This window comes from Lagenorhynchus albirostris, chromosome 14 (genome assembly GCF_949774975.1).
Source record: "Lagenorhynchus albirostris chromosome 14, mLagAlb1.1, whole genome shotgun sequence".
Classification (NCBI taxonomy): domain Eukaryota; kingdom Metazoa; phylum Chordata; class Mammalia; order Artiodactyla; family Delphinidae; genus Lagenorhynchus; species Lagenorhynchus albirostris.
The window spans coordinates 48,335,913-48,349,737 of record NC_083108.1 but is presented as its reverse complement, the minus strand read 5'-3'; the positions used below and the strand labels follow the sequence as shown (position 1 = coordinate 48,349,737).

Genomic DNA, 13,825 nt, shown 5'->3' with positions numbered 1-13,825 from the left:
AATCAGCGTTAATATATATTGCCAAATCTGTCTCGCAGGGCCACATATATATATGTGTGATGTAATTTTAGTTTTAAGACATAAAAAGACTAAAACAAAAATACACTCTCTATACCGAAACAGCATAAGTAAGGGGTGTGCCTAATGGCATTTAAGGTCGCAGGGATTTTCCAGTTAGCCAGTTGTGTACTGACCATACCTGTGTACTAAGGCATTGTTGGAGAGTCTGTGAGCAGTTGAGAGCAGGGACCGTGCCTCTCATAAAACTTCCTGTGTGCAGTTCCTACAGAGCAGCACATGTTAATGATAAAATAAATGAAATTATATGGGGGAAATAAGACATGGTTTCTGTCCTCAGGAAATTTCGCGTCTCGCTGGGGTTATACAGCATTACATGTATGAAAGATAAGACACTTATGAAGCGAACTAAGAGTAGTAGAAAGTAAAATTTATAGAAATAGCTTAAATTCAACGGAAGCAGCATATGTTGAAAGAAGGAGTGGAATCAGAAACTACTCAGTGATACCCTTTTTTTCCTTCCTCCCCATCTTAGACCTGAAGATTTAGAGAAGCAAGTTATAGAGCACTTAGTCAACACACTGAAAAATGAAAGAGAATGGAGGAAAAACCCGAGCCTTCTGAGCATGTACTGGGCGGGAGACACCGAGGCCCCGTGCTGAGGTGGGAGGCCAGGTGCTCTGGAGTGTCCCGGACACCTGCCAGGCTCTGCTAGGGCTGTGCCACTTTACACAAAGCCCCAGACATGAGGAGCCTTCCATGCTGTCCCATATTCGGCATTTCCATGCGCGCTTCATGCCATCTCATTCTCGGAGCTTACTGATGATTTCTGGTCCTGCGCCATAACCCCTAGGCTCATAGATGTCCCTGAGCAAGGGGAGGGATGCAGGTGTGCACCTGCGGGGAGCTCTTGCGATGGGAGGAAGATCTGAGGTGTGTGGCATTAAGTTGATCACAGCAGGCTCAGGATTGAAGAAGTGGTTTTGCACCTGCAAAGTGTTTCAAGGAATTCCTCACAGGCTTATTTACTTCTGACGTCCAGCATCTCAAGTCAGGACAGCATGTCAACTTCTTGCCAAAAGTCTCTTTACCTCCAGCTGTTGGATTTTTCACCTGTGGGAATGAAACGGCTGTAGTGGAGGTCGACGGAAAAAAAAGTTTTGCGTGTGTGCGTGTTTTATAACCAAGTTTGCTGCAGCCATGGCGTAAACTAGGAATTCTGATTTCTTTTTGTGGACATGGTGTGGGCACAGGTCACAGAGAGGCACCATGGAAAAATCTGGATTGTCTTCAGGATTGGAATCGAGCGTGAAGAAGAGGTGGGAGGATGTGCACAGGCTGAGAGGAGATGATCAGATTGAGGGGGGTTCAGGGCTTGCAGATGTGTGGAGCCAGAGCTGAGAAATGAGACGTAAAGCTGGTGAGGGCCCGACTGTTGGGGGACCGTGAGGGTCCAGTGTGGCAGGAGTTTGTTCTGATGCACGATGGACAGAGGCCGCTGGTCAGGGCAGATGGCACGTTACAGCATCCCCAGGGAAGGGGGCTTCTGCGGCAGTTTGGTGTGGAATGGAGTCTGGGGGAGGCCAGCATGAGATGTGAGGCCCGAAGTGGAGGCTGGTTTGAAGGGAACAGGGAAGGGGAGGAACAGAAAGACAGGACCCTCAGCTCTCAGAGGCCAGGAGAGGACGAGGAGCTGGCCATCGTAGTGGAAGGACTGAAATACTTTTGGGAATGGGAGCTTAAATTTGGTTCAGCAAAGCAAACCATAGTTAATACAAGAATTCCTTATTTCTGGGAGGAGGTACTAGCGATGTCTTCGATTTTTGCTTTTTAAAAGGTTGACATTAGGATACAGAGTATTTTAGTTAGCAGGACCCTGTCTGCCAGCGTTGTCGACTTAAACCACTTTGTTGGAGCAAAAATCCTAACGATGCCTCTAAGACTTTGCTGCTCAGAATGTGATTCGGGACCCATGAGCATCATTTAGGGGCTTGTTAAAATGTGCGATCTCAGGCCTCACCCCAGACCACCCGAATGAGAATCTGCATTTTACTTAACAAGGCAGGATTTGAATGCAGAGTAAAGCTTGAGAAGCCCTGTTCCAGCATGCTGTCTTCTTGTGACTTTTAAAACAAATTTTACAACTTAAAACATTTTTATGGGACTTCCCTGGCCGTCCAGTGGTTAAGGCTCCGAGCTTCCAATGCAGGGGGCCCAGGTTTGAGCCCTGGTCAGGAAACTACGATCCCACATGCTGCGCAGCACGGCCAAAAAACAAACAGACAGAATTTTTTTGATATATTAAGTTTTGTTTACTGAAAGGTTGTAATAAATGCCAAGAATACCATTTAAAAAGTGCTTATAGACTCCCCTGTAGAATTGATGATTTGGCAATAAATATGCATTTGTTCGCTGTCAGTCTTCGCACTCCAGAACATCACCTTCATGCAAAGGGTCTTATTTCAGTGCCTGGAATAGTGTTTGGCGCATATAGGTGCTCAAAAGATATTTGTAATATTTTGAGTAAGTAAATGGATGAAAATTAATTAAACATTAGTATTTTATGTTACCTTTAGATGAACATTTTAAAACTATGCCTTATGGTGATTAAATTAAAAACTTTTCAGATTGTAAAGGAGATAAATGCTTATTTATTGACAATTGGAAAGGAAAAGTAGAAAGAAGAAAAATCACTCTTTACTCCCACTACCCATAGGTAAGATTTCAAAATATCTCCTTTTGTAAATGTTTTTGCATAGTTTGTCATACTGCACATACTACTTTGTATTCTGCTTTTTCATTTATGACAGAGTAACTGATTTATTGCATGATTACTGCATGCCAGGCTTCAAACAAGGCATTTTAGGTACTTTTCTCTTTTACTTATTATACCCATATAGAGCAGTAGACAGTTGACTCTTGAATGATGTGGGTTTGACCCACGTAGGTCCATTTATATGAATTTTTTTCAATAAATACAGTACCTGAATTTTCATTTTACAGATCTTTAAATATGCGGAAATGTTTGTGTTCAATTAGAGATCACAGTATGTTGAATCAAAAGAACTAGGGTTGAGTCCTCATTCTAGTCAAACTCTTAGTTTCTTGCCCTTGAGTGAGTCATTTATCAATTTCTTTGTTTCTGAGGCAGAGAGAGCAGTACTCGGATTTTTGACTGCACAGAGGGTGAGCACCTCTAACCCCCCTGTTGTTCAAGGGTCAACTGTAATTACGTCAGATTTTCAAATGAGGAAACACAGGCTGAGAGTTTGTAGCTTGATTATGGTCACAGTCAGTTCACAATCAAGCTGAGGTTTTCACTCAGGGCCATTTCCTAGAGCCCATGCTTTTTCAAACACATGGGAGCAAGCACTTCCTTATTTCTACTTTTCGGGGGTAAAATAATATTTTGCTAAGTAAATATATCAATTTGTCGAACAGTCTGTCTTCATTCTAGCATAATGAACATCTTTGAGTAGAAATGATTTTCTGCATTTCATTTTTCTTCAGGTAGATTCTTAGAAATAATTTTAAGTCTCTTAAAAGATCAATAGAAAAATATAGAACTTTCCAAAAGGTTTGCACCAATTTTCATTCCCATCAGTCACTGTTAAGTGTTGTGTATTTGAGTGCACATGGGCAAAGTAATATGTCAGCTATGCTTCCTCAGAAAAAAAATCCATTTAAATGTGTTTTCTTTTTGTTTTAAAATAACCTATTTGACTTTCATGTCACATAATTTACTGAACTATTTAGCTGTCTCTAAATATCAGCTTCTTATTATATAGAGTTTTAGCAGGACATATTCATGCTGCTCTGCTGAAAACCTTATTAGTTTAATAAAGCCCACAGTTGAATCAGATGGATATTTACATTGATTTATATTTTCTTAAGTTGAGAATTCTTTTCATAAATCGTTTTTTATGGTTATAAAATGTATTCAACTTTATATTTAATATCACTTTTTTCTTAAAAATCGTCATCCATATCCGTCTTAGACTATGGTATAGTATTTCTTCTCTTTTCTCCTTCCCTCTCTTCCTCCCTCCTTCCCTCTCTTCCTTTTTTATTTCTTCCTGTAGCAGAGGGGCAGATGGTGTACAGAGAGGAAAGCCTGTGTGTGTTTTAACCACAACAGCAAAACCAACCAAACTCTCACTTATATGAGGCTTTATTTGATACTTTGATAAAACTACTGAAGAAGGAAATAAATATCACCCACTGTTAATATTTGGAATCATAAGAGATCATTATAAAATATAATAGCTCTGTATTGGAGACGGGACCTACAGAGGAAGAGAGAAAGTGTATGAAAATGGAACACCATTTTATTAATTTAGCCATGTTTATTTGATACATTGCTTTTTTTTTTTTTTTGAGATGATCATATGGTTTTTATTCTTCAATTTGTTAATGTGATGTATCACACGGATTCGTTTGTGGATATTGACCAAATCCTTGTATCCCTGGGATAAATCCCACTTGATCATGGTGTGTAATCCTTTTAATGTATTGGTGGATTCAGATATTTAGTATTTTGTTGAGGATTTTTGCGTCTACGTTCATCAGTGATATTGGCCTGTAATTTTCTTTTTTCGCGCTATCTTTGTCTCGTTTTGGTATCAGGGTGATGGTGGCCTCATAGAATGAGTTTGGGAGTGTTCTTTCGTCTGCAATTTTTGGGAATAGTTTCAGAAGGACAGGTGTTAAGTCTTCTCTAAATCTTTGAGAGAACTTGCCCGTGAAACCATCTGGTCCTGGACTTACGCTTGTTGGAAGTTTTTAAATCACTGTTTCAATTTCAGTGCTTGTGATTGGTCTGTTCATGTTTTTCTGTTTCTTCCTGGTTCAGTCTTGGAAGATTGTACCTTTCTAAGAATTTGTCCATTTCTTCTAGGTTGTCCATTTTATTGGCATATAGTTGCTTGTAGTAATCTCTTATTCCTGTTTTTATCTGTTGTGTAGCTTTCCCAAATATCAGCACAGCATTTTTAATCTGGTGAAAAATGTTTTCATTCTGTTTTGAATAGAATCTCTTGTAGATAGGTTTTATCTCTTTTTGTATGATTTTGTACTCTGATAGTGCCTCTACTAGAGTAGAAATAAAAAATATAACATTATAGTTTAATAACTTGTGTGAAGCTAATAAACCAGTGAATTTAGAAAACAAATACATGTACTTTGCAAAATGTTATAAAGTTTTGCGATTTTGAAGTACTTGATAAACTGTAAGACATAATAGATAATTGCACAAGCAGTTAAGGGCTTGTGAGAGTGAACTGATTTTCTTAAAGTTAATTAAGTACCCTATTCTGACTTCCTTAAACAAATGAGGCGTTTTTACATACTGCCCTTTTTCATTTATGCAAGGCTGCACACAGCCTGAAGGCAGTCATGCCAGTGTGAGTAGGAAATTAAAGGGCTTTGCCATTCTGATTTGAATTACTTGTTTTAAAAAGAATGATGTGATAAACAGTTGAATTACATATAAAGTTTTGGTTAAAAGAGGCACCCTTTTTTCTACCTGTCTTCTTCTGGAATAGCAATTAGTTTTAGTGTAACTTCATTTGAGTAAACATTGCTTTCTTGCTTTCTTTTTGTGCACTATAATCCTGTTTATTAAAAAAAAATCATCACAGGAATTATCTTTTAAGATACTACTTTCATGGGAAGTATCAGTGATTGCTGTTTTGAGTTTGGTTTCGTCTTAAGTGGGCTTTTCAAACGCAGGGAGTTCTTTTGGGGCTTTGGTTGACTATAAGTATGTGGGTAAAAAATAGATTTGTATTTCCTATTGTGGACTATATTCTTAGTGAAAACCACATGTAATTATTTAAATTTCAAATTGTTAAAAATTAAATACAAGTATAATATGACCATATCAGTACATGATTATGTAGTTCTTAAGATTTTTGCCAACTCAAGAGAAAATTTATAATTAAGTAATAAAAGGAGTCTTAGTTTCAGAATCTGCCTTTATAATGTCACCATAAATAACTTTTAGAGTCCTAAAGGTGGACAATTCAAGATATATACTTGTAGAGCAATGTTTTAAGGAGAGCTAATGATAAAGGCAGGAAATCATTTTAAGCATCTTGTATATTCCAGAGACTATGCAAGTATTAATCCCGTTGTCAGCAGTAGCTTCTTAGGTATGGTCTGCACTTTTCTTTCGTAGACCAAATCCATTATTTGTTACCCTCATCCAGTAAATACTTATATTTTACCTCCTGTGTGCCAGCCGTGGTTTAAATTTCTTCACTTAGTAAAACAGCGTGACAACGTGGAAAGAAATACACAGTTTCACCCTTCACATAACTCAACATACAGATGCCACTTTCTCTGCCTTCTTTTAGTTATTCTTTTCCTTGTTTGCACTCACTCCTCCACTCAGTCACTCCTTCACTCAGTCAGTCACTCCTTCACTCAGTCACTCAGTCTGTCACTTACTCTGCCACTCACTCATTTATTCAATAACAAATGAATGGCGTTCTAGATGGAAGCCCCATGTTAGGCACCATTCGGTGGGAAAAGCAGTGCTACTGTGTGAGTAGCATTCTAAAGGGCAAAGGCTAAGGAGTAGCGCAGGCCCCGAGAAGGGCTCCAGCCTGACCTGAGGGACCAGGAAGGGTGGTCTGGAGCCAGCACCTTTTGGACCAAAGCCCGGAGGATTTACAGGATCCATTGAGGAAGGGGATGGTCAGGGAACCCTGTGTGCCAAAGCCCATGGCAAGAGAGCATGATATTCCCTTCTCATTGTTTTTATCATGATTTGGAAATTTTGTAGGTTAGAGTAAAAATGGAAAAAAACCCGGAAACTTTAAAAAATTGTCCCTGCTTTTGTCTCGACAGACTTTTTATGTAGATGTTTTACTTTCTAAATATCACCATGCTGCATAGTCTGTCATATTCATTAGACCAGTGAATTCTAACTCAAGTAATCCTTTGGAAGTTAAAAGATGGGGGACTCGGAGCCAGACTGTTTTCCTTGGCTTTCACTTTGCTTTCTGGGTCTTTCCTCATCTCCCTCCTCACAAGCCTGGCTGTAGGGGTGCTGGGCCCACCTGGGACTCTGGGAGGGTAGCCCTCCACTCCCCAGCCTCCCGGGCCAGGCCAAGCACTCCGTGGCTTCTGTCCCGTTCACCATTTCTCTTCTGTAATTGTTTCCCAAATCTCCCTCCACCCCAAGTCTAAGACATACCCCTGAATCTGCCAGCTCTTCCTTTGCAGGATACCAGAGATGAGCCTAAGAAGTGAAGTCCTGTTTTTGCCACGCGATTGTAGAACCAGTCTGTATTTTAAATTACCGCAGTGGCTTTGAGGGGTATCTTGCCACGTGCAGGGGATGCATTCTTAATGCAGGGACGTCCTAGAAATGCATCCATTGAAACGGTTGTGCATAGGAAGTTTCCATGCGACGGTTATCCATAGGAAGTCAGGTTCAAGGGCCCAGGTATTTTTTCAGTGGTGCGGAGAGGGGCTCATTAGTTGTATTAACCTGTAGATAACTACTACCTCAAGCTGTGGGGAGAGACAGACCACCCAGGCTCCTGCTGCTTCTGCCTCTATGTGGGGAGGAGTTCCAGAGTCTCAGCCTGCCCCCCAGAAGTCCCTACTGTAAGCTGATGGCTTCACTGCTTCCAGTGAGAGGCCTTCATGGCTTCTTGGCACTGGGCAGTGAATGACAAGGTTATTTTCTGATAAGATGCAAGGCCACATCACAAGCAGTCCACGTAACAAAAGCAAGCAGCCACTGCAGTGGCTGTGAGTGCAAACATTGCTGAACACACCACTCCCTGGGGACTGGTGGCCTTCCTGGCCTGGGGATACCCCCAAGCTGAGTGGGGTGCCTGGGGCTGGCTGGTGAAACACTAGAGACTCTAAAATCCCTAAGAAGGATGGGTACATGCTAAACACAAGTCCGAACCCTGGACCTGTTCCAAACACTCGTAAATCAAGTCATAAACTGAATGACTGCCATGATCCATGTTTTTAGACACATGCCGTCCTTGAGATAAAGCGTTGCCCGAGGATCACACTTTGAATTGTGTCTGAAAAGTAAGAATAGAGCCTTTCTATGAAATTCACCACTGCTATCTTCTGATCAAGGAAACAAGCATGTTTATTTTTCTTAGTGAAAGCAGAGTTTTTAATGGGCTCAAGTTGATGATCTCATTTCTGGGAATTTTTTGGAACCTGTGGAGGATGGTCCGTCAGATGAAGTGTAGACTTCGTAGGAGATGGGTGGTTGGTTTATTAGACAGATGTGGATTGGGCCAGTTATCTGCTAGGTTCTGTCCTATGAGGTCAGGATAGTGGCACTTGGCAAAGGTGGGGTCCCCACCTTGGGGAGCTTTCATTTATTCAAACAAGTAAATGAATAATGAGATAAATATCAAACAGTAAGCATTCTGCAGAGACTTAAAATATAGAGATGCAATAGAGAGTGGTTAAAGGCTTATTAATATATTCTTTTAAGAAACACAAGAGAAGGTGGAAGTCAAAGTTGGCAAGTAGCCCTTGTTAGATTTCATCAGATCCAATATTCGAGGAAGCCTCGTTCATCCATGAAAAGTATGGTGACAGAGGATGACTTTGAATAAAATCGACCGTCTACCCACTTTTTGTCACCATTTATTACTGCAATGTTTCTAGCAGCCAAACTGGACTGTGTAGGCTCCATGAAGAGCTATGAGTGTTTCTCTTTGTATCTCCAGTGCATAGCACAGTGCCTGCTGTATACTTTATCATCAGCATATATAATTTGTACAGATGAATGAAACAACTTATTAGTTTTTCCTATAATACCATGTATAAAAGAGGTCACTTTTCATTTACTTTCTTTTAAACTGCAGAACGTTATCTGGTTATGACTTGGGTATATGATTTTCAAATTAAAGATCTGGTTTTTTTTGTTTTTTTTTTTTTTAAAGAAAAGTATAGTTTTCTCCTGGATAACTTTGTTGATGGAAACAGAGCAGCCTGGAAAACCCCCCATTATTTCTCTGATAGTAAATTGTATTGCTTTTGTTGGGCCTGATTTCTTAATCACTGTCCTAACCATTTGACTTGGATAAACTCGACACTTCAGTCCTTCCCTGTGTAGGCTCGGAGGTGGCTGTGGGCGATGGGAAGCTGCTTTAAAATTGGAAATTTATCATGGAAAAGTAGATGTGGAGCAGTGGGATGCATGGACCTGGGTACCTAACTCTTAAATCTGTTTGGGAGGATGATACTTTGTGAATGCTAAGTGAATAGATCCACTGGGATTCCTATGGAAGTGATTGTTTCTAGAAAAAACATACTGAATTTTATGTTCCAATTTGTAACAAGCCCAAAGGGAACATTCCACTGATGCTCTCCAATCATATACGTGACCTAGGGATGCTGTATATAATACGTAAAAGAAGCATTTGTAGTACTTTTTAACTAAGATGATTTCAGAATAATTAGATTTTCCTTTTGAAAAATATTCTTAACTATTATAAATTATGTCAAGAAAAATCACTTCACATTTTATTTTCCTCGGCTACCATCTGAGGGAGTAGGGAACTTTTCTTTCTACACTTATGGTCTGGAGTTTTCCTTCATCGCTTCTGAGGACGCATATCCTTTTCTGCACACGGCAGATGCTCTCTTTAACCATGTTTGTTGAATGCATGGTGCAAGAACGAGGTGCTGAGAACGTTGCTGTTCTTCCTTGCTTTCACTGTGTGAGGAGAGAGAAAACTTTCCGTCTCTTTAGTCAGTGAGTGAGAAGAATTTTGTGCTCTTTGGCTCAGGGAGGCCAGACATCCTAGTCTGTATTACTGCTGCAACATCTTCAGATTAGGGTTGAAGCCTCCAAGTAGCTCACTGGGAGAGTTTCCCATTTCTGAGTAGTGTTTAAAAAAAGAAAAAAAAAGTTAGATCAATATATTTGGAAAACAGAAGTCATCGCAGAAGAATCACGTTCATCTTACCTGTCGATAGCACAGTGTACTCAAAGTTAGAGAACTTGAATTACGGGACAGTGAAAATTGAGCCAATCGTTCAGGACCCACAGGTACAAATCAAGTGAGGTCTGCATTCAGGTGGTTGGCATCCCCTGAAGTTTAAACATTTCAAGGCTTAATCTAGGTAATAGTGACTTCATGTTTTAGATTTTAACTTCGGTTTTATTAAACTCCTTACTATAGAGCTTTTTATTTATTATTTTTCTTAGCAGTGTAGGGAGGAGTTAGCTAGGTAGAGGGAAGATTTCACTATTAAAAATGAAAACAATTTTTAATAAGATAATTAGTTCAAATAGCAAGAAGATGTGGTTCTTTTTGATGTCCTACTGGCTTCCTCTCTCATTTTGAAAGGGATGCATTTAAAATCTTATTTACAAGGCTTCTATAGGTAATATAAAAAGCAATGCCCAAATCATTTGCATTTGTTTTTGGAAAATCAGACCGTTTGGGGAGTAACCTCATATATTAAGTGTCTTTCTTTCCTTCTTTTGGGGCATTTCTCTATCAGCCTTTTGTTAATGGTGCTCTGAGCCACAGTGGGGCACAGCTAGTCGCTAAGTGGATAACTCACTGCCACGTAAGCAGGCTTTGACTCTTTTGCTATGGAGTCGCCCCATTATTCTGTTTGATTGGCTGGATGATATATTCTGTTGAGAAATTGTGTCAAAGCAACAACTGAATCACAGGGAGTATTTAGAACAAGTAAATTGACTTAAATGATGCACTTTTCTCTCTAAAAGATGTCTGAATGTAGAGAGAATGTCTATGGTGACATTATTGAGGCAGAGATGATTAGTAGTGTAGCTTCAGTCGTGACTGTTTATTCCGCCATGTACACACATTTATCATTGACAAAATCACCTTTAATCTTGTTGCCCCTCACAACAAATATTCATTTTTTTATTGTCTATACATATTGGAACAGAGTGTACACAGAGCTTTTGTTTTCATATTAAATTCTGTCAGGGATTTTTCTAGGTTATAATATTCCATCTGGTTTTTTTTTTTTCTTCTTTTTTTGCGGTATGCGGGCATCTCACTGTTGTGACCTCTCCCGTTGCGGAGCACGGGCTCAGCGTCCATGGCTCACGGGCCCAGCCGCTGCGGCATGTGGGATCCTCCCGGACCAGGGCACGAACCCGTGACCCCTGCATTGGCAGGCGGACTCTCAACCACTGCGCCACCAGGGAAGCCCTCCATCTGGTTTTGTTAATGAGTCATTTTTTTCTATTGTAGACTGCTTTCCATTTTCAAAAAATTTTCAATTGTAAAATACACGTAACAAAGTTTACTATCTTAACCATTGTTAGGAGTACAGTTGAGTGTGTAGTACGTTCACAGTTGGTGTGCATTCCATAACTCTTTTCCGCTTGCAAGACTGAAACTTTATATCCCTTAAACAACAACAGCTCATTCTCTCCTCCCCTGCAGGCCCTGGCAGCCATGCTACTTCCTATCTCTAAATTCGATTGCTCTAGGTACCTCATGTGGAATCATACAGTACTTTTCTTTTTGTAACTGGCTTATTTCGCTTAGCATAATGTCCTTCCTCGAGGTTCACTCATGTTGCAGCATGTGTCAGAATTTCCTTCCTTTTTAAGGCTGAATAATATTTCATTGTATATATACACCACGTTTTGTTTATCCGTTTATCCATCGATGGACACTCGGGTTGCTTCCACTTTTTGGTTATTATGAATAATGCTGCTAGAATATGGGTGTACAAAAATCTGTTTGAGTTCCTGGTTTCAGTTCTTTTGGGTATATACCCATAAGTGGAATTACTGGGTCATATGGTAATTCTATTTCTCATTTTTTTGTGGAGCCATTATACTGATTTCCATAGTGGCTACATCATTTTACATTCCCACCAACAGTGCATAGTGATTCTGATTTCTCCATATCCTTGCCAACACTTGTGTATTTTCTGCTATTTTGATAGTATCCATTCTAATGGGTGTGATGTGGCATCTCGTGGCTTTGATTGGCATTTCCCTAATGATTAGTGATGTTAAGCATCTTTTCATGTGCTTACTGGCTCTTGTGTATCATCTTTGGGAAATATCTGTTCATGTCCTTTACCCACTTTTTAATCAGGTTGTTTGCTTTTTTTGTTGACTTGCAGGAGTTCTTTATATAATCTGGACATTAACTCTTTTTTCAGGTGTGATTTGCAAATATTTTCTGCCATTCCATAGGTTGCCTTTTCACTTTGTTGATTATATCTCTTGCACAGAAATGTTTTATTTTAAACATTTAGGTAGTCCAACTTACCTATTTTTACTTTTGTTGCCTGTGCTTTGGTGTCATAGCAAAGAAATCATTGCCAAATCCAGTGTCATGAAGCTTTTCCTCTATGTAGACAGTTGTTTTTTAAACCCAGGTTTTCCTTATTCTGGATAATGGTGCAGTGAATGGCTTCATGGACTTAGCTTTTTTCTTCTGTTGACATTATTTTACTTTACTTTTAGAAAGAAAAGTGAAATACTGGATCATTTTAGTCTCCTTAAAGCCCATTTTTGGAAATATTAGGCAGAGCAGAGGATATCGCTTGTCCTGTTAGCAAAAGTTGTTTCTGAAGGAATGGTGTGAGGCTTCTGGAGAAGCATTTAATGATGCCTTGATCGGTGATTGTACGAAGTTGACCCCCGTGATCCTCTGGGACCGTGATTTTTAAAACAGCATGGGTCACAGAAAGGGCATAGGCCTTTTAAGAGCAGTCAGGGTAGGGGGTGTGAATTTAGGTGACTGTTTCTTCAGTCCTCAGCTTCGAGATCTCAGGGCTGCAATGAGATGAGGTGACTACCATGGACTGATTAGGGTCACATGGCCCTGGATTTCCTTGGTAATATACAAAGTCCAGCCTCCCCACACATTTGAAGGGGAGAAAAGTCAACATTATATGAATATAGAACATTTTCAGAAAAATGGAAAATGCCACTCTGTTTGGGGGATAAAATTACATTTGAAGAAACATGTTTGGTTAGGGACTGTCTTCTTGTAATTATGCCCATTTATTTAATGGAAAAATACTCCTTTGAGAATCAAATGTGTACATTTCCTCCCACAGTATTTTAAGAAACAAAATCTTCATCAGTCCAATTTTTAATCTGCTGGAGAAGCCTTGTTTTTTAAAATTTCCATGGCGATGTTCATAAATTTAGAAAAAGACCATCCATTGCTTCTTTGTATTTTCAAATTTTCCTACCTTTGGGACAGTTTTCATACAGAGAGAAAATTTTAAGCCATTTCATTACTGGTGTTTCATTTTCAAAAAGCAGACTATGGCAGTGACCATTAGAGTCCTTCTCATCAAAGGATTTCAAAAGACATCATCTTTGGGGAGCATTTTTTTTTTTTTTTTTTTTTTTTTTGCGGTACGCAGGCCTCTCACTGTTGTGGCCTCTCCCGTTGCGGAGCACAGGCTCCGGACGCGCAGGCTCAGCGGCCATGGCTCACGGGCCCAGCCACTCCGTGGCATGTGGGATCTTCCCGGACCGGGGCATGAACCTGTGTCCCCTGCATCAGCAGGTGGACTCTCAACCACTGCGCCACCAGGGAAGCCCTCAAATTATTTTTTAAACAAATCTCAGTCATCATTTTATTTGTAAATGCTATCATATACACCTCTAAAAAAAATAGTCCTTAAACTGTAGTATAATACCGCTTCTGTACCTAAAAAATTAATATTAATTCACTAATATAATCAAATACCCATCAGTGATCATTTATCTGATTTTTAAATTTTTTCTTTTTCATAAGGAAAAACTTTCTGTATAAGACTGTATACATATGTAAATATCACAGTGTAA

The 13,825-nt window shown here is 39.7% G+C and overlaps 1 protein-coding gene and 1 long non-coding RNA gene across 4 annotated transcripts in view; one reads left to right on the top strand and one right to left on the bottom strand.

Moving 5' to 3' along the window:
• The window catches only part of TTC39C (tetratricopeptide repeat domain 39C), a 100,895-nt gene that overhangs the window by 28,586 nt on the left and 58,484 nt on the right, over positions 1-13,825 (top strand). The gene's annotated exons all lie outside the window — the stretch shown is intronic.
• On the bottom strand, positions 9,508-11,129 carry LOC132504461 (uncharacterized). Its single transcript, XR_009534894.1, has 2 exons — positions 9,981-11,129; positions 9,508-9,892 (listed from the first exon to the last, which is right to left on the bottom strand). It is a non-coding gene; the product is annotated as an uncharacterized LOC132504461 (long non-coding RNA).